At 37.3% G+C, this 23601-nt stretch overlaps 1 pseudogene; it reads right to left on the reverse strand.

Annotated features, from left to right (window-relative positions):
• Positions 1–19180: 19180 nt before the first annotated feature.
• Positions 19181–21493, reverse strand: LOC107826190 (purine permease 1-like; annotated as a pseudogene).
• Between the last annotated feature and the right edge of the window lie 2108 nt (positions 21494–23601).

The raw sequence follows: 23601 nt of genomic DNA on the forward strand, positions 1-23601 counted from the left end.
CACCTCATGCAATTACCCATGCCACCACAACCCCTATGGGCACACTCACGCGAGCCCGACAGAAGATCCTTCCTGTTACCTTAGCCCATAAGCCTTAGAGCCAAATTCCAACATCCAGAATTCTCTATGAGACCTAATTATAACATACAAACATTGTATCAATCTCAACCCGCTATACCAAATATGATCATGCACCCAAGCTAAAACCACACCATACACCGGATAATTTGTATGCCCATAATAACATCCCCCAACCATAGAAGCTGCAAATCCACTAATCTGATGTCCGTAGTATACCTCATAACGCGCATAAGCCTTGATCCAACCCTCAGGATACTGCAATGATGATACCGACCCGTAGAAGCTCTTAACCACCTACCAAATCAATAAATCATGGAGTCTCTCTGCTTGACAAGAACCATTACCTCATTCTGAAATGAATAGTGACATTTTCTCTTTAATATACCTTACATAAATCCAATCGCATTGATCTCAGGTCTAAACATCTCGTCTCACCCAGTACAAGCTGCTCGGCAATAATCTACCTCAAACATCGTCTAAAATGTCATATGAAGCCATCAATGTGCCAACAAGCTACAACTCAAATATGACCCATAAGGAAGAACGAACTCTAGCAAAAAACCATCTAGCTCGCGTAACGAATAAAATAGCCGAATAGAAGCTATGAACCTATCAAAGAGATGAGAAACGAGTCACACAAAATAAGTATAAGGAATCCATAGATGATACCGTTACAGCGTGCAACCCGATCCAAATATAATACCCGTGGCAGCGTGCCACCTTGTCACGACCCCAATTTTCCTCTGTAGGATACTGTGATGGCACCTAGTCTTACGACACCTAGTCTTTAAGACTAGGTAAGCCTAACACTTACTAAATTAATAGAAAAAATTCAACCAACGACCATTAATTATGAAATCGAAATTTCTATACAAAGCCAACAATCCCAACATGATATACAACCTCCCAAAACAGGTAGTACAAGTCATAAGCTCTACTGAGTTCACTAGAAAATCTCTAAGTACAACTGTTCTGAAATAGAAATAAACTATACAAAAATAACTTCTGAAGGTAACTCCGAGACCTGCGAACGCGATGTTAGTTATACCTTGAGTCTCCACAATAATATCTGATCCGCTATGTAACAATCAAGGAACTCCGAAGTACCTGGATCTGCACAAAAATATGCAGAAGTGTAGTATGAGTACGCCACAGTCGGTACCTAGTAAGTATCAAGACTAACCTCGGTGGAGTAGCGACGAGGTGCCATTCAAGACACTCACTAGGCAAAATAATATGTGTAGTTTAGAAGTATAAAGCTAATGATCAAAAGCAGAAACCAGTAAATGGAAACAAGAATTAACATGAGATGTAAACAGTTAGGCAATAAGAACACCGAGAAGTATCATTGTAACCAAATAAGGAACACAAAGGACAACCAATTAATCAAGCCGTTCTAACACAAGTTTCACAATGAAATCCACTCTGTGATACCTCATCTCATAGTCATAAGTCACGGGTATCAACCCACCATCATATGCTCACGGCACTTTGTGCCCACATCATAAATCACAACCGCACGGGCAATTCACGTGCCAATATCCCAATCCGCCCAGCATGATCACAAGCTCACATTCAAAATCCGCCCGGTGTGGTCACAGGCTCACAATCATAATCTGCTCGGCGTGGTCATAGGCTCATAATCACAATCCGCCTGGAGTGGTCACAGGCTCACAATCACAATCCACCCAGCATGGTCACGGGCTCAATATCAACATGAAAACAGATAATACAAGAATGCATGGGCATGATCAATAAAAGACAAGTCTCATACTCCTGAGCTAGTATAAGTGGCATGCTACAGTGTATGCTTGTGTGGGTGTACTAATGCAGCCCAAGTTAGTAAGTAATATCAAAGACATCGAGTAGCTCATCGACGCAACACAACAAGTCACGTAAGGTGTATGACATACACAAGGAAAATCATACCATCACACGAATATCACCAACAAAATGTCCCCAAACCATCACACATCATCCCTGACATTTGCCACCGTTATCTCTCCGATAGCCACCCGTATCACTCCGCCCTGACAGTATCATTAGCCACTATTATCTCTCTCATAGCCACCCGTATAGCTCTATATAATACCCACCCTTATCGCTCCGCCTGACAATAACACAATAGCCACCCCTATCTCTATGTACATTCAACAGCAGTGAAATGCCACTCTTATGCCCCACATAAAAACAATGGTGAAATTCCACCCTTATACTCCGCATAACAATAGCCAAACCACACAACAAATTCACAAAAGTTAACACCATAATAATACGACATATTAACTCGTAAAACAAGTACACATAGTCCACAACCTTTCCAAAGGTCCAACAATATCAATATTTCCACAACAAATAGCCCACGGCTCAAACACAATGTGTATAGAATCTCAATAACAACAAAATGATGGGAAAGTAACTCAACAAGGAACAACACCCCCTTAAAACACAACTTCAATTAAATAGATTAATGACTTCTAATAACCTCAATTCCAATTAATTGTTTAAGGATAAACTCGATAGTGAAAGTATTTCCATTAAATGGCAACTTCGGCTCCAAGTGTATGAATTAGGCTAACAATGAAAAAGATGGCACGAACTAGTGCTACATTTAAACGCACGATAATAACCCGGCAACAACAAGGATATATGTACAACAATTTCAACTAAGAGTAACTCAACAATAAAAGAAATCACATAATGATAAAAGCGGTAACAACTTCAAATAAAGCATATAAGAGAAAACTCGACAAGTAAAGAATGTGACATATAACGACAACTTCAAATAAAACATGTGATAGTAGACATGACGAATAAAAGATACAACATGTGATAACAATTCCAAATAAATACATGAAAGAAGCCTAAGAGTCTAAACTGGTCAATTTCCACATATAAGCCCGAGTACGTACTCGTCACCTCGCATACACGGCTTTCACATGACACAAATAACACAAATGACTCAAATCCTAAGGGGTAGTTCCCCCACACAAAGATAGGCAAGATACTTACCTCAAAGAAGCTAAACGGATACTCTAAAATGATCTTTTTGTGTGAAACAACCTCCGGACAGCTTAAATCTAGCCAAAATAACTTAATATTATAAATAAAAACAATAAAAAATAATTTCGGATAATAAAGCTTCAATCTTTAATGAAACTAAAAAGTCAACCCAAAAAGTCAACTCTGGGACCGCACCTCGAAACCAACAAAATTCACAAAATTTGAACACCCATTCCGATACGAGTCCAACCATACCAAAATTATCCAATTCCGACATCAAATCGGCCTTCAAATCATCATTTTACATTTTTGAAAGTTTCCACAAAATTTTCCATTTTCTCCAACTCAAACCACTAATTTAATGATAAAAAATATTATGGAATCATGAAATATATTCCAATACGGATAAAGAACACTTACCCCAATCCAAATCGTGAAGAACCCCTCCAAAATCACCAAAAACCGAGGTCTACGACTCAAGATATGATAAAAATATCAAACCCTCAATATATAATATCTTTTGCCCAGAACTTCCGTATTTCGGACCAAAGAAGCGCGCCTACGATCTCGCACGTGCGAGCACAATTACTGCTTCTGCGGCCTTCACTTAACTGCCCAGGAACCGCACCTGCGAGCCATCTACCGAATCTGCGATACTGCAGAAGCGTAAACCAACTGGAGCCTCAAAGTCGCAACTGTGATTCTCCTCTGCAGATGTGTACCTGCACTTGTGGTCCCCAATCCGTAGAAATAAAGAAACTGAACATGCACCAAATTGAAGAAGCGACAAAAATCACGCAAAAGCGTGTCCGCACCTGCGCTCCAAAATGCTGGCGAAACACCATAACAACACCTGCCCAAAAGCATAGAAACAATTCGAAACTCGTCTGAAACACACTCGGGGACCCTCAGACCATGTCCGAACATATCAACAAGTTCCATAACATAACGCGGGCCTTCCCAAGGCATCAAATCACATCAAACAATGTCAAAACTACCAATCTCACCCCAAATCGAACTTAATGAACTTATGAACTTTCAACTTCTACAACTCACACTGAATCATATCAAATCAATCTAGAATAACCTCAAATTTCGCATGCAAGTCCTAAATGGCATAACAGAGATATTCCAACTCCTAGAATTGCAATCCGAGCCCGATATCTACAAAGTCAAACTCCGGTCAACTCTTTTCACTTAAGCTTTAAAAACAAGAAATATTCTTCCAAATCATTCCCGAATCATCCGAAAACCAAACTCGACCACACACGCAAGTCATAATAGACAATATGAAGCTACTCGAGACCTTAAGCCACCGAACGGGACGCTAATTCTCAAAACGACCGATCCGATCGTTACACACCCGATCCATGGATAACAATCAATAGGGAAAATACCCATCAATCCATAATTCCCAATCCTAAGAGATGCCCGAATATCGACCACAAGTATGCCAAGTGCATAAATACAGCCCTGGGGTGACGGATAGCGCCATGTGCTACAAAACTCGAGCATGACTAGGGTGCAATAAACAACCTGCATCTCGAGAACCATCTCGCTCATATAACACCATAAGCTATACTAGACCATAACACACATGTGAATAGCCAAGCCGTCTCGCAACCAATGTGGCATAAAAGAGTAGCACCAAAATATACTAAGGCAGGAGTATCATCCACCACTCCCGAAGACTTATCTATAAGCAATGTTATGCAGAATAAGCATATCTGATATGATATTAAATATACATCCATATAAGGCCTACCACAGGCCTCAAAGCCAATTCCGGTCATCCCAAAATAGGTCAACAGCCATCCAAAGATCCACAATGACCTTCCCATTACACATACGATCAATCATCAAATCGGGAATAACTTCCACAATCCACAACCAGAGGAATAAAGTGCCTCTAGGTCATAACCTCTCACGTTGGCGACAGTACCAAAATCTCCATACTTGATTTCAATCTCTAACAATCAAATGGCTAACACATCACTCGTATATGATCTCTCTGTGGCACATACTTCCACAAACTTCCGTACCATATAGTAAAATCTAAACACTAATGGCTATAGATAATGTTATTCCTATAGCCCTAGTCAAACATCCACATTTTAATACCCAACACTTTTACCGCAAAATAGACCATCCTCAGGCTGCCCAAAAATAGTGCCAGCATACTTCGAGCATTTGAAATCCTCCTCTGCTCCTCCGAGCTCATGATACTCTTATCAACACCGAACCGCAACCTTGATCCTCAACTTCCAATTTCTATATCGCTCACTATACGTATCATGCCGCTACGCGAGAGTACAAGAATTTCATCATAAACCCTGAACCACCAATAGAATAAACACTTCATCGGCTAGAACCCTTTCACTCGACTCATTTCAAAAGAACAATTGCAACACGCAACCAAATTCCCATAATCACAGAAAATGTAAACATTTAATCAGAGTCTAAACCGCCATAACTCTTTCGGGATCCATTTACACATAACAACACCATCATAATCAAATAGCTCCAAATCAATCAAATTACAGTGGATGTCAAGCCTGCACGTATAACCACGAATCATATGTATAGCTTAACACACTGAATGAACCGATCATTTCCACAACCATGCTGATTCAAACCATTACTAACTAACTCAACTTCTCCCAATTTTCTTTTGACTTGCCTTTGGAATAATAGTCCTATTCAAACACATAACGAACCTCCAACTATACTCATCCCGAGTGACCCAAATCACGAGATCACATCGTCTTGATACCCATAAGCCATCTCATACCCTCCTCGTGCATTGAATAGTTTTCCAACTTACGCACCCGTTCTGAAAGATCTCCTACGAATCCGAAGTTCTTTCCTTTTATCTCTCTAACATCTCACCGCAGACCCCCCGTGCTAACATACAAACACTCCAAGCCCCTTTTATAATTCACTACAAAAAACTCAATCCATAACCACATAACGGGCCCAAAATCCTGAGACACAACACTAAATTTTTGAACCCACTAGAACCATCTTTGAGAATTGACTCTGACCTAGTCCCAAATATAACCAAACTCTAGTGCTCTGCTAGCACATGAACATTCCCGAAGAAGCAACCAGTTGAATTTTTTACCTTGTTTATCACAGCCACAAGAAGCATAAAATTTGAGTCATCCAAAAATCTGCACATGAATTGATAAGGTGAAAGGTAGCACACATTCATCAAATTCTTTGCCTGAATTACCCTTGATGTTTTCTTTCCTTAATCATAAGTAATCCACCAAAATACTGATAACCCAATTCGGCTAAAGCACAGAACCACGTGACCCAATCGTAGACAGTGGGCTCCCCCATTTAGCTTCAAGCAACAATTACATAAATCCATAATTCACAATGACTCCTCCTCCTCGATTACCATGATTTTGCATTGTCGCCCCGCCAAATTCCTCACAGTGTTAAAACTTGCATAACATAACTCGAATTATCATCTCCAAACATACACTCGACCTCCTAACTGCTACGCCATCTTATTGAAGCGATCCCAGCTCACATCGTAGTACATACTTCATGTTGGACGGAAAATAAAGTTCTTTAGAGGACCTTTACTAGAAGTCACACAACTCCTAACACATAACAAGAGATAGCCCACCTGTGTAACACCATATTGACATCTTCCAACGACATTGCCCTGACTATAGCCATCACAAAATCAGTTAATCCTCCTGAGCCCACGCTCGCCCACCAGTCAAAAGCGCCCGCTCATTCCTATCAACATCAAATGAAGGTCCAGCGATGCATCCAAACTCGGAGTCATATCACATCCCAAGCAAAATATTTCCATCATATTCAAACTTCTGAAGCACAAAGCCACCATCTCGAATGAAATACACAGACTTAGTCCCTTGTTCACCATGACCATAATCGCACCAAGCTTTCTGGAAGCATGTGGCCATCCTACCATGAAATCCATACGATATGCTAACACTCCCACTTTAAGTTAACCATCTTCCGAAGTGAACTCCTCGACCTCTAGCAATTCAACCTCCACGAGACACCTCTGACTATGTCCTTCATCATCCTTCGCTACCCAAATACTACCTCCAATCATAATCCTATCTCTGTAGCACCCGAACTAATAGATTGCTACTAATTCTAAGCATTCATAAAGATCATCTCCCTCGAGCCATCAACATTAGAAACACCAACCTGACTCTGAAGCCTCCATACACAGCCACCTCTGATAATTGCTGCTTAGGCATCATTCCACAACATGTTGTCCCGAAGAAAAATCAAAGGAGACCATAACACCGATGAGCCTTAATACATTCTAACAAGGACGATGACACTACATCACAAATGAGAATTCCACCACATCCGAGAATATCAAGTCTCGCTACTCCGTCAACCTAGGCCATGACATCCATAGTTCAATTGCCTTTCCCCCGCTAGAATTAAACGTCGAACCTCTAAACCATGAATTGAGTAATCCTCATTTCTAGCCATTCACTTCCACGACACATACATAAGCACTCTACCATTTAAACCAATATTGCACGATAGCAATGCATGAACATCATAATACACTATGCATAGCCTCGAATTGTAGGCAACACTAACGCTAGGTTAAATCAACTGAACACCCTTCGACAAGATGATATTAGAACGTTCGAATACGCAGGAAGAAACATCCTGCACCACATATGCAGTACCACTACCATTCCTCGATGCCCAATTGATAACAAGCGCTCATCATCGTACGAGAATGATTAGGAAGGAAATGAAGGCATAAGCTTCAATGGAATCAAAATGCACGATGAAGAATCAAGAAGGGAAGTGTTCCTAACAACCCTGTAGCCTCTCGAAGATAAGTACAGATATCTTCGTATCGATCCACGAGACTCTACTAGACTCGCTCATTACTCGTGAGACCCAAGTGAACCTACATCTCTGATACCAAGTTGTCACGACCTAATTCCCACTATAGATCATGATGGCGCTCAACGTCTCCGTTAGGCAAGCCAATGGTGAACTATTTGTTTAATTATTCATAACCCCAGAGAAATAGTAATGAGGAATCGACATCGACACTTACTAGTGGTCCGATAAATAAGATACAGGAACTATAAGCAGGCAGAAGTAGAATAGGATCAATAGAATAAGAAACATCAATCAACATGAGCCTTTGACGAAATATTAATTTAAAATTTCTACATAGCATATGCCATCTCAACAAATAAGAATCGTCAAACAAATATCCGATCTCCGGTCACAAGGGAATATAATGTAATTTCCAAGTTTGCAATCAAGAGGGTAATCTCGTGGGTATTCGGGCTCCTAGAAATTTTACGCACGAATTATACCAAGGTCGTTCGGCCCGATCCATATAGTCATGTACATACACTTCCGAGGTCATACGGCCCGATCCATGGATACAAATCATATATACATATATTGCTGAGACATTTAGCCCGATCCCCAGGAAGAGAAGAAACTTATCGAACTATGGGCTAACATGATCTCTAATCACAAAATAAAGGAAAATGGTCTAACATGATCTCTAATCACATTTCATTTATAAGTCCTTGTAATTAAACTAACAAATCGAATTCAGATAATACAAATGTTGCATCATAAAGTCCTAAGTCTACCCGGATATAAACATGATATTAACTACGCACAGACTCTCGTCACCTCGTGCGTACGTGGCGCCCACAACAAGTAGCACATAACAATACATACCTATGGGGTAGTTTCCTCCTCACAAGGAAAGACAGGAGACTTACCTTGCTTCAAAGTTCCATAACCAGCTCCAATGCCCCTCTAACACCTCAACCATTGCCCATCGATCCAAAACTAGTCAAACAATAGGCAAAATCGATCAAAATATACTCCAATGCTTATAATTTTAATAATTCATAACATCCTCAACTCCGCTCGAAAAGTTAATAAAGTTAACCCTCGGGCACACTATCCGAATTTCGAAAATTTTCGAAGATAAACATTACCCATAACACCACAACCTCAAATATTTAATTTATTCTCAATTCTATATCCAATTTCGTGGTCAAAATCAACAAATATTGAATTATAGGTTTTCTCCTAAAATTCCACAATTTCCATTATTTTCATATTTAAATCCACATATAAACCATGTATTCAACTCACAAGCTGTAGAAATCACTTACCTCAAGATTGATGATGAAAATGGTGCTCCAAAATCGCCCCAAAGTTGGCTCCCATCGAAGGAATAAGGTGAAAATGAGCCAAACCCCCGATTTAAAACAAGTCTGCCCAGAATTCCTTTCTTCGCGATCGCAAAGGCCAAAAGTCCAGCTGCCAAAAATCCTCCTTCGCATTCGCGATGCCTCTGGGTCCTACTGCTTTGTGTTCGCGGTCCTCGAGCCGTATTCGCGAAGGCTTAGCACCTCAAGGCCCCATATCCCCTTCCTTCTTCGCGTTTGCGACACCCAATCGTGTTTGTGATGCACAACTTCCTTCCCAGCTCCAGCTTCTCTTCACGATCACATCCTTTCAACTGCGATCGCGGTGCTTACCAGGAACACCAGAAACCAGCAGTCACAAAATAAAGGAAAATGATCTGAAACCATCCCGAAATGCACCCGAGGCCCCCCGGAGCCAGTCTAATCATACCAACAAGTCCCAAAAATAACACAAAGCTCTCGAGGCGTCAAATCACACCAAACTATATCAAAACTACGAATTGACAATCAAAACCTTTCTTTAAATTTCAACTTTTAAACTTTGACGAACGCGTCCGAATTACACTCAAACAATCTGGAATGACGTCAAACTTTAGGCACAAGTCACAAATCTCGATACAAACCTTTTCCAAGGCTCGGAACCCCAAACGAACATAGATAATACCAAAGTCCACTTCAAATCAAACTTAGGAAATTCTTAAACTTTCAAAATGCCAACTTTCCATAATAAGCGCTGAAATGCTCCCGGACCACCCAATACTCAACCCGAAAATACGCCCAAGTCTGAAATCATCATAAGAACCTATTGGAACCTTCAAATCCTGGTTTCGAGGTCGTTTACTCAAAAGTCAAACCTTGGTTAACTCTTCCAACTTAAAGCTTCTGAATTGAGGATTTTCCTTCCGAATCAATCCCGAATTTTCCGAAATTCAATTCTGACTATATGTACATGTCATAAAACATGAAGTGATGCTACTCAAGGCCTCAAACCACCGAACGACGCGCTAGAGCTCAAAACAACCGATTGGGTCGTTACATATAAGCACAAAAATCAAATACGTATACTTAAAACATATTCAATATAATGTAAGAAGAAGAAGAAGAAGAAAACATATTTAATCTAATGTAATAATAATAATAAGAAGAAGAAGAATAAGAAAAAGAAAAACTTTTTCTGAAGTTTGCCAATATTAACTACTCCGATCAGTTAAATATTTTGAAAAACATAAAAATAAATAGCATGATCATAATCGGCTACCGACAAATCTAATGTAGGACCAAGCCATTTCGAACCATAAAAGGAGGTATCTTGAGCCGTGAACCTAAATATTGGAAGCCCATTTGATCTATCAACATATATGCCTAGCTAGTGAATTCCACCACGTGACTTAAATCAGTCAATCCTATTCTTTTTGTAACTACTCCCTCATTTTTTGTTCTTATTTTTCCGCATGTTTTGTTTATAACTACTCCCTCACTCTCCTAAAATTTCTTGTTTTTCCATTAATTCATCTCAAAAACACAAAACATTCATCCTCTCATCCTCTATCTTGAATCTTCACATATATCTTGTGGAAATTACCATAGTAAAATCTCTTTCCAATCTTGTGTGGAACAACACTACTCTTTTCCATCTTTCTTGCTTCAGTATTCATTAGTGGCTGCAAAAACATTAGCCAGAAAAACAAAACATGTAAAATGGATAATATCAGTGAGGAGAAAAATACATGAACACTCTGAACTTTCGTTTGAAGAATATGATACTAGTAAGCGTATTCATATATAGCTTGAGAAAATGGAGATTCACTACCAATTTCTTATGGTTACCGTCGGGGTTTTGAGCTATTATCGGCACCGGCGAGCCGCCATTTGCCGCTCCCAGAGCTTATAAGGACGTGCTCTTTTTCAGGTCCTTTTATTTTTTATGTTTTTCTTTTGCTCTGTTCTAATTTTCTATTCGACAATCTATTGTAAGATTGTATGAAATCAAGCAAAAATGGAGAAGAGATCAGAAACTTAATCTGGGAAAAAGAAGGTTCGAGAGAGAAGAGCTCTTCCAATATTTTTCCATAATGACCTGTTGGTCTGAAAACCGGAACCAATAGTGTTTATATACAAGCCCAATTCTAGTTGGGTCAAAACCGGTCAAAACCAAAAGACCAAAAAATACATATCTGTCACTAAACAACTAAACTAACCTATCTAAAAATAATTACAAAGCATAGAAGTACAAGGTCCAGAATAACAGCCCAAATAAAAATATAAATCCAACACCCCCCCCCCCCAAGTTGGAGGGGGTTGGCCATACCCAACTTGCTCAAGATAGACCTGTGAGTGACACCTGGGAGCAGTTTAGTTAGCATATCAGCCAGTTGTAATTTGCTGGGAACATATGATATGGAAATAAGTCCATCTTGGATTTTCTCGCGAACAAAATGGCAATCCAACTCTATATGTTTCGTACGCTCATGAAACACTAGATTCTGAGCAATGTAGATGGCAGACTGATTATCACAATGTAAAGGAACTGGAACAATAGAAGTAACAGAGAGTTTATGTAACAACCTGGTAAGCCAAGCAAGTTCAACAACAACTCGATGCATGGAACGATACTCAGCCTCGACGGAGGACAAGGACACAATGTTCTACCTTTTAGACTTTCATGTGAGTAAAGAACCACCAAGTAACATCAAATAACCACTAACAAACCTTCGGGAACTAGGACAAGAAGACCAGTCCGAATCACAATAAGCATGTAAGGAGAAATCAGAAAGAGCATACATAAACAAACCTTGTCCCAAAGTACCTTTGACATACTTAAGATCATGGTATGCAACAGAAAGATGAGATGAAGTAGGGGCATGCATGAACTGACTTAACAACTTTATAGAGAAAGCCAAAACGGGCTTGGTATTTGTGAGAAAATTCAGCTTGCCAATGAGCTTTCTATATAAGAAAGGATCAGATAAGGGCTGCCCATCTTCAATGGAGAGTTTCAGATTCACATCTAATGGGCTGGAAACAACATTGCAATCAATACAATTGAATTTAGATAAGAGTTCCAAAGCAAATTTCCTTTGGTAGATAATAACACCTCCAGATTCAGTGAGAATTTCCAAACCCAAAAAATAATGTAAATGCCCTAAATCTTTTATCTTGATTGAACATCTAGAAATAACTTGAGAGAACTCATCTCCTCTTTATCATTATCACTTAAGATAATATCATTAATGTAAATAGCAACAATTATAATATGAGAATCAGTAGACTTGATAAACAAGGAGTAATCATTTTTTGAAACTGAGTAGGCCTTAGAAAGAAGAGAATCACTTAATTTTGAATACCATTACCTAGAAGATTGCTTTAGGCCATATAAGGATTTGTTCAACTTACAAACCATATTAGGTGCAGAAACACTCAGGCCCTGAGGTATTTTCATATACACCTCTTCATCTAGGTCTCCATGTAAGAAAGCATTATTGACGTCCAATTGGTACATAGTCCAACCCTTTTTAACTGCCACAGCCATGATTGTTTTAATGGTGGTCATTTTGACTACGGGAGAAAAAGTTTCATTGTAATCAACTCCCTCTAGTTGGGTATCACCTCGTACCACCAACCAGCTTTGAATCTTTCTATACTAACACCAGCCTTATGTTTTATCTTATAAACCCATTTGTTACCAATTAGTTTCTTTCTCACAGGGAGAGGGACTATATCCCAGGTTCTATTGAGTTTAAGGGCCTCAAACTCCTTCAACATTGCAGCCTGCCAAGCAGGATGCAACACTGCCTGATGAAAGCTGGAGGGTTCATGTATAGTGTCCAATTTTTGAACTAAACTCTGATTGACTGAACTTAGACTACTGAAGCATACAGAAGTAGGTGAAACAGGAATGGAAGTTAGAGTGGAAGGAGGAAGATCACCACAAAAGTAATCAGATAAGTAAGAGGGAGGATTATGTGTTCTGGAAGGATATCTTGAAGTGAGAGGAAATGAGGAGGAAAATGTATTAGGTGAGGAAAATGAAGGAACATATTTAGAAGATGTTGTTCCAGGTGAAGGCACAAGTTCAGAAGGTGGAAGAGAAGGATTCGAGTGTGGTGGAGAAGTAATAAGAGGGGGAATAGATAGAGAGGAAGAAATGGGACAATGCTCTGTAGGTAAAGAAGCAGTAGAAGAATGAAGTGGCTGAGTGGAATCATGGAAGGTGTGTGTAGCAGGAAATAAAACATTAGAAGAAGGGGTGTCTGGGTAAGGAAAGATGTCTTCACAACATCCCTGGAAATAATGATTTTCTTATCAGAAAGTTGTAAAAGTGTATATACCTTTTTTTCAGAAGGATATCCCAACAAAACACAGGCACTAGACCGAGGAGAGAACTTATTCTTATGGGGTTTAGGAATCATTGCATAACCCAAACACCCAAAGCTTCTTACATGACTGTAAGAAGGTTGCTCCCCAGTTAAAATTTCATAAGGAGTCTTGCCAGATACGATGTTACTAAGAAATCTGTTAATTAAGTATGTGGCTGTTAGAATGCAGTCTCTCCAAAATGTAATTGGGAGTTTGGAATGGAAAAGTAAAGCTCGTGCTGTTTCTAGCAAATGTTTATGTTTTTTTTCAACAATTCCATTTTGTTGGGGGTGTAAGAATAAGAGATTTGGTGTAAGATACCTTTGGACTAAAAAAATTGACTAGCTTTATGAGTGGTACCAAGTTCTAAAGCACTGTCTGTTCGAATGGTTTTAATTTTGGTGTTGAATTGAGTTTCAACCATGGAGAAGAAAGACTTTAGAATGGACAGAGCATTGCCCTTGTGACTGAAGAGATGTGTCCAAGTGTTTCTACCACAATCATCTACAATTGTGAGAAAATATCTATAAGATCTATGTGTGGCAGTGTGATACGAACCCCAAACATCCACATGAATAAGATCAAATATATGGGAAGAATGGGAATTACTATCAGGAAAAGAATTTCTTTGTTGTCTAGAAAGTGGACATATATCACAAATGAAAGGTTGTTTATTAGAAAATGGTACATTCAAAAAGTTTATTTTCTGTAATTTTGAAAAAGGAAGGTGTCCCAACCTATTATGCCATAGAAGCTGGGACTTATTTACATTTAATGTGTTTGCATGAACAGAAAAAGTAATTAAAGCAGGGGAATGAGAAGTTGATGAGGATCTAGAAAGTGTGACTGGAGATTATGTTCTGGAGTTGTAGAGATAGAGCCCTTCAGCCATCTTACCAAGTACCAATGGCATCCTCAGAGAAGGGCCCTATAGTAAAAAACAAGCATGTTGTGAAAAACATAGTAGTGATGAAGTATTAACCAATAATTTGTGGACTGAAATGAGATTGTATTTAAAATTAGGCACATATAACACCTTGGATAGAGTGACTGAAGAATTCAATTTGACAGAACCAATTGAGGTCATTTTGACTTTATGCCCATTGGGTAATGTGATAAGATAGGGAACAGATAGGGTTATTATATTTGTAAGCAAAGATTTGTTAAAGGTCATGTGATTTGATGCACCAAAATCCAGTATCCAGGTTTCAGAAGTTAGAACACTACTTAAACAAGTACAATTACCACAACTCATCAGATGAGTAGAGAAAGCAAAAATACTTGCAAAATTAGCTATGGTAGATTGACTTTGAGAATCATCAGAACCAACTTGAACATGTTGAAGGATAGTCATGAGCTGCTTGTACTAATTAGGTGTGATGGTATTGGCAATATGGATGTTGTCAAGGGACTGGTCTGGCTTAGCATCAGGACAAGAATGAATAGGTGCAGCAACTCATATATTCTTGTTCCCTGATTTTGAAGGTTGTGGAAATCCATGTAACTTGTAGCACTTCTTAATTACATGTCCAGGTTTTTTACAATATCTACAGTAGGGCCTTTTTGGATCATAGCCTCCCTTTTGATTGTTGAAACTTTGATTGTTGGGATTTGGATTGTTAAAAGGATATCTCTGTGTAGAATTTGTGATTTGTGGTGGTTTTGGATTATAAGTAGGACCATTAGTCCTAGCAGAAAAAGCTGCAGAGTCAGACTGAAAGTCAGGTACATTGTGTATCCCTCTCTGCTTCTCGTCTTGAACAACCAGAGAATAAGCCTTGCTAACTTCAGGAAGTGGCTGCATCATCAGAATATTTCCTCTAGCATTGTTGAATACCTCATTCAAACCCATCAAAAATTGCATCAATTTCTGATTTTCAATTTTTTTGATTATTTTGTGTTTACCTCCACATTTGCATTCACAAACACAAAAAGGAATCAGCATCAAGTGACTCCATTTCATCCCAAGGTCTCTTTACCCTAGTGAAATAACTTCCCACTTCAGAAGAACCTTGAGATATAGTACTTAGGTCCTTTTGGACTTCATACATCTTAGCACCATTTGCTTGCCCATACTTTTGGTTCAATTCATCCCATAGACTCTTAGCAGACTTAGAGTATATAACACTTTGTGAAATGTCAGGGTCTAAGAGTTAATAATCTATATCATGTTATTTATTACACTATTCCCAGTGTTCAAACAAAGGAGAATCGAGGGAGGGTTGGACATAGCTCCCATTAATGAATCCTAATTTCTTCTTTGCCCCCAAAGCTATGATAATGCCTCTTCTCTAGGCTCCATAACAGTCCCCATTGAATTGTTTGGTCATGAGAAAGTACTAGGATTGTCAGAGAGATGAAGATAGAATGGGTGAGAAGGAGGTAAAACAAAATCAGTTTGAGTAAAAGTAGGAGAGTTAGGATCGATTTCAGAGGCGGTTGCAACATTTTCATTTTCCATGAGTAAAGAGATACAATATACAAGAGAAAGAGAAAAACTAGGGCACATATGATAAAATCACAATGAAACCAGTGAAACGAATGAGCCGAAGCGAGAAAAATTACCAAAATAGCAGGAGAATCCTTCGAAAAACATAATCAAAAGGAAAACTGATAAATCGGCAAAAACAAGCTTGTCGCCGTCAGGTATCACCAAGCAACCACAACATAATCCACAAATTGAAGAAAGACGGTGGCTAAATCACAAATTTCATTCACAATAGACTTCGAAAAACATTGGATTCATCATAAAATTTGGAATTTTTGGCTAAAATCTTCGAAAAAATGAAAAAGAAGAAACTAGGTTTTCCAATTTTCTAGAAATAGGAAGAAACAAGAAAAATGAGTACTAAAAATTGGAGATTACACTGGATCTTTGATGATAATGCTCTGATACCATGTTAGATTATATGAAATCAAGAAAAAATGGAGAAGAGATCAGGAACCTAAAGTGGGAAAAAGAAGGTTCGAGAGAGAAGAGCTCTTCCAATATTTTTCCATAATGATCTGTTGGTCTCAAACCCGGAACCAATAGTATTTATATACAAGACCAATTCTAGTTGGGTCAAAACCGGTCAAAGCCAAAAGCCCAAAAAATACATATCTGCCACTAAACAACTAAACTAACCTATCTAAAAATAATTACAAAGCCCAGAAGTACAAGGTCCAGAACAACAGCCCAAATACAAATATAAAACCAACATCTATTGGTACTCTTGTTTAAAAAAATGTTCAGGAAATTAGGTGAAAATAGCACGGTATAGCCATTTTTCGGACTGGTCATTCAAAAATAGCCACCGTTCACGAAGTCAATGAAAAATAGCCACTATTTTGCTGCAACAGAGACCGGTCCCGCATAATATACGGGAGTTCGGTGCATCTGTGTACGAACTCCAGCATATTATGCTGGACCGGTATACTTTGCTGACTTCTGTATAATATACGGGAGACTGGAGCACCGGTGCTCCAAACTCCAGTATATTATACTGGACATTTATACTTGCTGGAACTCCAGTATATTATGTTGGAGTTCTAGTGTACTTATGCTGGAACTCCAACATATTATGCGGGAGTTCCAGCATAGTTATCCTGGAACTCCCGTATAACATGCTGGAGTTCAAGCATACTTATGCTGGAACTCCAGTATAATATACGGGCGTATTTTCCGGGCTTTGAACAGTGTTTTCGCTAAGATTTATCTTTACATGAAAAGTGGCTAAATTTCGATTACTTTTGAAACTGGGCTATTTTTGAATGACCAGTTGTAAATCTGGCTATTTTTAAATTTCTCCCGGAAATTAGTCATGTAAAATTGTTTCTGGGAAACGAAAATAGAGAATGTTTCTTTCTCTATTTTTTTTTTCATTTGAAATTATTTTTTTCTTGTCAATCTTACAGAAAATTGATTCAGAAACAGAGGAACTGTTAATTTGATTCAACTAATAGAAAATATAACGATGTGATCCTTAGAACATGAAACTTACTCCTGAATGTCGGAAATATAAACTTAAGACTTTACTAATTTTTTAAATTTATATGTGAGACATAGTTCCATATGTGATGAATTATCAATATCTATTGTAAGAAAAGTATCAAGTTAATCTTCAATGATTTACATTTTGAGTATCTATTTTGACAAAACTATCAAATTTATCACAAATTTTTTGTTCTTATGTGCTTTTACAATACGTGTCCCACTTATAACTGACGTTAACGACTGAAATTTATGAATAACTTACTCTATCTTGTTGAGACCTATTTGAATGAGGTTGATGTTCAAGAAGTACATGAAATACCTTCTTCAATCTAAGGAAATATACAAGATTTATCTCTGAATTTAATCAACTTAATAAGTTGAAATTGTTGCAGATCTCCTTTGAGATTTTTCAAGAAACATAGGGAGCTTCTTAGTGGGGAAGCATTTAGGAAAATTGTTGGCAAAATCCACTTTTCTTGTTCCTTCAAGTCATGTTAATTTTGGGGCATAACTTTCTAGACATTTTTCTCATTTGTTCAGTATCCTTTCTTTGCTTCACAAAATCAATTTTTTTTTCGGAAACCGATTCTCATAAAATGACTATTCAATTGAATAGTACGTTTTAGAAAAACAAAATTTAGTAGTACGTAATTAACTTCTTCATTTCGTATTGCATGGTAAAAATAAATTAGGCTTTGTCCTATGATACTAGTTTGCATGAACTTTGGGATAGATGCAATGCTATTGTATACTTGGATAATGAACACAGTTTCACCAAGTTTAATTAGTTCAGTGATCTATGTTTCTGATGAATACACAGTGTGGGAGGATCTTAAGGAAAGATTTGATAAAGATTATGCATCTAGGGCTTGCTATTTGCACAAGAAAATTGTCACATTAACTCAAAGCATATCCTCTATGTCTGTGTTCTATGCAATTTTTTTCATAGTTTGATTAGTTTTTTTCTGGATGAAGCAGTTCTCATTAGTTTATAATTAATTGTTGATCATGATTAGCATTTTAAATGAAGCACTTCTATACATATTTTCCCTTATTATATATATATGCGCATGTGTATGCATCCACCAATATCTCAGTATCAGGAAACAATATTCTGAATTTCTTTATTCGAAGTGAATTCTTAGCATTTTTTAGATTCTTTCTAGATTCAAAGATTAACCACACAATCACAATGAAAATAGATTCATTAGTCTGATACCTTGTATAACTCATGTGTGTAAAAAAATAGGGTACTTGTCTTGTTTATTTAATTTATTTTTTAGTATTTGAAGAAAATTTTCTTCCTTATTGAAAAGTTATTTTTTTTTTGTGTGTTAAATGTTAGTACCATTGCAAATATTAGTTAAGAAATGTATTCATGAAACTCTTATTTTTTTAGTTAGTATTTAATTGTGGTGTTATGAATTTTAATGTTGAATTAGTCATGAAAAATGAGCATTTACTGGACACTGCAAATCTTCAAGTGTTGTATTAGAGATTTAAGAGAAACATAGAAATGTCAAAGTAAGAGACCCTACGGAAAGTAGCAATGAAAGAAAAACGACCTAGATTATTTTCTACACAAAATAAAAATTCTTTATCTGTATAGCCAATAGTATATCAAACAGAGTTAGTAATTCAAACAGACTCAGTATGCGCTGTTGTCATCTCAGTTTTTGGGCTTCTGTTCTTTTGCTTTTTTGTTTGTTTGGACTCTCCGTAAAAGTATGAGACGAAACCCCAAAGAGAAAGGAAAAGAGCAAGGCCCTTTTCACTTGAAAAATTTTCCCTAAAGAAAACTACTGCTAATACTTCAGTAGCCGGAAGTAAAACTGCAATCATAAACCCGGACATCAAAGAAAAAGAGCAATAAATGACTCCAATAACACCCACAAAGAAGCATTGCCAAATAATAGCAGTCTATACAATTATTGTATAATATCTTGCTTCTCCGAGATTAAATTGTTTTGCCTCCCTTGATATTGCCTGCAAATTTCGATCAATATGTTAATCCTTGCTCTTTAAAGAAATTGTCTATAGCTAAAACAAAATTGAAACCAGGAAGTAACTATATATATATCATATTAAGGTAAATTTGTTCGAATCTAGTACTGCTCTAGTTTTCACATATTTTTAACATATTCAAATTTAATATAACGTGTTCTGTGCTCAAAATGTCAACCCAAATTTTAGAAATGTATTCCATGACAAAAGAGTTTTCATCCCTTTTGGGATATGAATAATTTAGGGTTTCGAGTTAGTTCCTTCATTAATGTCCTACGGCTAAAGTCAAACTCACAAATCATCACAAACTTTTGTTCTGTCTCTTGTCATTAAGGTCAGAAAATTTTAAGAGAATTGAAATAAGAATAAATAAAAGAAAAAAAAAATAAGAAACAATAAGCCAAAAAAGAAGAAGTTTCCAACGTAGATAAGAAATCCGTAAAGAGGGACATCGTTGGTGAAGCCAATAGAGCACCTAAAGAGAAGTTGATAGACTTTGGGATTTAAAGGCCTTATGGATCTGATGGCCAAACGAGAGAAATATGTTACCCTTTCCATAATTTATCTTGGCACGAAATTTAACAAAAAAATTAAATTTATGAAATTTTAGTCTTAATCATGTTATATAATATTTGCGTATCTTTAAGACTTTTTAAACTTGCATAACAGAATTTGTGGTTATAAAAGCTTCTTATTAAGGTAAAACAAGAAATTTAAAATTAAGTAGTTCCAAATGCAAAAATGTGCCATTTAATTTGGAATAGACTCATATAGGAAAGGCTTAAATTATTTACTCTTACACTATAATTTTTTACCAGGTTATATATTAATGTATCATATTGTATATGACTTAATTATATAAATAAATTTAATTGACGATGCATAGAATTTAAACCCACAAAACTATAGTGTCACATATGCGACGGAATGAGTAAGATGCATGGGTAGAAATGAGTTACATGGGAAGGGAAAAAAAATACCTGAAAGTCATTATTGACGATCATTCCTACAGTGCAAAAAATAGTAGCAGCAAAACACATGACCATTTGAATCTCCAATACTAGCGTAGCAGTAATAGCTTGTTATGCCTTCAAATAAATTAACTCAATACAAGGCAAAATGACTCCATACAAAGCTGCTGCCAGAAGTGTCATCATAAAACCAACAATATAGGCTTTACTTGTCACACCCTCTGGCCTATCACCATTAGATCGGACACCCAACAAAACAACACCAATTGTCAGAAGAACCACTGCATTGATAGAGTAGGGTGTGAGCTTCAGCTTCACTATGAAGAAAGCACCTACTGTCGTGAAAGCAAGTTGAGCAGCAAGAAGAAGCGAAGAGGTTGACACAGGGAGTTTTGACCCACCCCATGAATAGAGAAAATTATCAACACCTGTGACAACACCAATGATGACTGATGCAATGAAAATTCGAGGTGTTATGAAATAAAACTTGGCATTAGAGCCTTCGGATTTTCGACGATAGAAGTATAAGATGGCAAGAGGTATAAAGGTGAGTGGTCATCCAGCAGTTTGTAACCAGCTACTAAGCCATATTCTTGATCCTCCCTCAACATAATATAGGCGCATCATTAGAGGGCCACCACAGATACCGACAGCGAGTATTAGACAGTTTATCAATAGGAGGACTCTCCTCATATTGGTGCTTAATCCTTTATCTTCCATTTTTTTTTTCAAGAGATTTGGATGCTAAGTTGGAGTATTCTGCTGCTCAGGCTGAATGGTCTTCTTCACTATGGACCTCTTGCAGTGATGAGATCTATTTATAATTGAGAAATCTTTGGACATCTCCACTATTTGTTTACGAAGGCTTTCTCATGATTAAATTAATTGCAGTACTAGTAATTTTCTTATGATTCACAAGGGAGGAATATAACAATAAAAAAAAATATAAAGCAAAGGCAAACAAGCATTGACAGTGAGTAATTTTGTTAGTATAAAATTGCAACGTTGAATTTCTAGGAAACCGAGTACGCCCACCATGGGCTATGTCATATAAATAGCCATAACTAGGGGCGTGCATTCGATTTATCGATTCGATTTTGACCCTTATCGATAATTACTTATCGATTATCGATTTGTACATATGCATATCGTTATCGTTTCAATAAGGTTTCGATTTTTTCGATTTCGATTTATCGATTTTTGGGGCTTATCGATTCAGTTATCGATTACACCAATAAGAAAATTTACGGGATTCCACGGAAAGTATATCGCTGCAAACACACCTAACTAATATGGACAAAAGGAAGCTAAAATAAGAAGAGCACCGTTTATAACATAAAAATTGTGTCAACAAGCACATGCAACGAAACTAAAGTAAGGGATCAAATGTATGTCACCAACACTCCAACGGTATAAACAAATAAAAAATCAAAATACATTATCACGGCTAATTCTGTTTTCCATTAATTTGAACTTCATTCCCTTGAGCTTTAAATATGATCATTCCTTAAATGTGGTAGAGGAAATAATAGGGTTAGAGACTTAGGGTAAAGGAAAGAGTATTATAGAATAAGGGTAAAAAAATTAAAAAAAAATTAAAAAAAAAATTAAAAAAAATTAAAAACAATTTACTGTAGCTTATCGGTTTATCGATAAACCGATAATCGAAGAGGACAAAATCGAAATCGAAATCGATAAATCGATAAGGAAAATTTTGAAATCGAAATCGAAATCGATAAACCGAAAAATCGAAATCGATAAACCGATAACAAATAATCGATTCGATTTATCGATAAACCAATTCGAATGCACACCCCTAGCCATAACCACGCTACTGGTCGGCATAGAACTTTGCATTTGCACTTGTTTGAATAATATGGATTCAAACGTGGGTTTTAGTTGAATTGATTAATTATGAGTAGCCATCCGGCTATATGCCAACTTTGTTTAATAGAATATTTATGAGTAGTCAACTTTGGTCTTCTGTCTCCCCACTTCCCTACCTCCACCTAACTTGGAGTTGGAGGGACGCGCAACAGTGGTTATACTTGACTTCACTCATATTCTTTTTGCTATATATATAATTTAATAAAACGACGTGAAACTCGTGGGTATATGCATTTCTATTCGGAGTATAGGCTATCTGTGTTTTTGAAGGACACAACGATCTGAAACCATTTTCTGTATATGCCGAACATTTCCATCGCTTTTTTTCTTTTGCCTTAACTTTTGAAGGGAAAAAACGTAAATGTTACACCTCATATTTTCGTGCGTAAAAGTACATCGTAACTCAGTTAATGTATGCTTGGAAATTATATCGTCTTTGAAAGTACATAAAGTAATTTAACCATGTTACCTTGGAGGTTACAAATACTTAAGATCATGAACTGCAAGTACCAAGAGGGTTGGAAGGTTTAGAACCTAAACAAATCGAAGAAAATATGTTTCGACGAAACGGCAAGTTGCGAATGTTATAACTCGTACTTTTGGGGTGATACTAGGTTGTTTAACATGCTATAGAGGTGATATTATGAGGTATGTTAGTCGTATTATAGTCGTGTGTTAAGTTTTGAAGTCAAACGAGTTAGGAAACAAAAGTCGAAAGATGTCGCAAGTTACGTTTATAATTTTTCTTAAACTTTAGGTCTAATATTACTGATATTTTATATCAATTTATTCGGTATTTGTCACGCCCCAAAACCGAGGGACATGACCGGCGCTCGACCGGGTAGCCCCAGCCAAGCGGACCTGGGTGCCTTTCCTATTCCACGTGTTACCCCGCGTTTTCATTACCCATTAACCAAGTGAAATAGCCATTTATAAATTTAAACACATTCTTACGAGATTTACATATACATAGTTACTTAGCGTGGTTTACAAGTTATACTGCCCAAAATACATAAGTACATAACCCACATTTCCTGTCTACGGAGCCTCTAAGGATACAAAAGAGTGCTACAATACTTGCCGGTAACAAGGCCCCGACTATATTTTATGC

The sequence above is a fragment of the Nicotiana tabacum genome, chromosome 18 (genome assembly GCF_000715075.1).
Source record: "Nicotiana tabacum cultivar K326 chromosome 18, ASM71507v2, whole genome shotgun sequence".
NCBI classification, from domain to species: Eukaryota; Viridiplantae; Streptophyta; class Magnoliopsida; order Solanales; family Solanaceae; genus Nicotiana; species Nicotiana tabacum.